This window comes from Geospiza fortis, unplaced genomic scaffold (assembly GCF_000277835.1).
Source record: "Geospiza fortis unplaced genomic scaffold, GeoFor_1.0 scaffold85, whole genome shotgun sequence".
In the NCBI taxonomy this organism is placed as follows: Eukaryota; Metazoa; Chordata; class Aves; order Passeriformes; family Thraupidae; genus Geospiza; species Geospiza fortis.
Genome location: NW_005054358.1, coordinates 2,080,092 through 2,081,524, shown reverse-complemented (window position 1 = coordinate 2,081,524; position 1,433 = coordinate 2,080,092).

Sequence of the window (1,433 nt, the reverse complement as noted above, 5' to 3'; positions counted from 1 at the left end):
ATCCCAGGTACACCCAGGTCCATCCCAGGGGCAGGGCAGGACAGAGCAGGGCAGGGCACACCCGTGTCTCCCTGTGAGCAATTGAACACCAATTGAGTCCAGGCCGACCATTTACACCCAAATGAAGGGCGGGGAGAGCTCAGGCACAGGCTGCATCAGCGCCAAGCTGCCTGAATTCGCTTTTGCCTCCCGCTGAAATCCATCATCCTGGCCTTTCCCCCCGGCCCCTGGGCACACTCTGGGTGCCGGCGCTGAGCATCAAATCCCTGCGGGTTTCTGAGCCCTCCTGCTCCCCACAGAGCTCCGGGGGTTTGCACTGTCAGGAAAATGAATCCACAAACACCAGAGGTTTATGTCCAAAAAGGAGACAGAGGAGTCCTTTTACTTTGTTCCAATAAAGGGAGAGGCCATGGGGCATTCCCCTGGGGTCTCTCACATTTTTGGAGGACCCAGCCTCCTTTTTATCCCAATTTCCCAGCCACATTTCCCTTCTCTCTTTCCCCATTGGCTGAGGGACTTGAGAGGTTCAGACTTCCCAGAACACCTGATCCCAAAGATTCCCCTCTAATGTATAACCCTCCCTTTTAATTTTTAATTCTTATGGAATTTAGGGGTTTTTCTTCCCCATTGTTTCTTTCATCTTTCAATGTCCAATTTCATTTATCAGCAAACCTAAAGTTTATTTGTAAAAGCAAATATCTTTTTCCATTCATCAATCAGCGGAATCCTTCCCATTGTTTCTTTTATCTCCCAGTGCTGGTTTTGTCTCCCAGCAGCCCCACAGCTGGTGTGGAAAGACAAATCCCCCATTCCTCTCAACCCCAGGGCAGAAAAGCAGCTCCCTGCAGCAGGAGGGAAGTTCAGGCATCAGGAGAACAAAATGCCACAGAAATTCCCCAACTTCTTCCAGCTCAAGCCTGTGTCAAAGGGATTTTCATGATCTAGATGAGAATATTCTCCCCATTCCCCTTTTATTCATTTATAAAGTCACTTTGCTAATGGTGCAGGCCATGTTTGCTGCTCACAAACTCCCAAGCAATTTATTCCAGCTATTTTCCCCCAACAGCTGCACAACCAGAGAGAAATTCTCTTCCCAGCAGAGGTAGGAGAAAAGGATATTTGTCTTATTATGTCTGGGTAAAGCTTATCTGCTTATTTGCTGCTCAGAATTGTATTTACAGAGCACAACAAAGGCAAAGCCAAGTGCACTAATTGCTGCTGCTCAGGTAGAATATTTTCTGCTCACCCTGAGCCCTGCATCAGTGGGGTTTTATACTTTATCTAGCACCAGTGAGCTCCACAGAGGGGTTTTATTATTCACCCATCACTGCTGTTTCATTGCCTCTGTATCTTCTGAAAGGAGGGAGAAAAACCTCAATGATTTCTTGCTTTTCAAACCAGGATTGCTGAGGGGTTTTTTTTCCTGAGCTTAT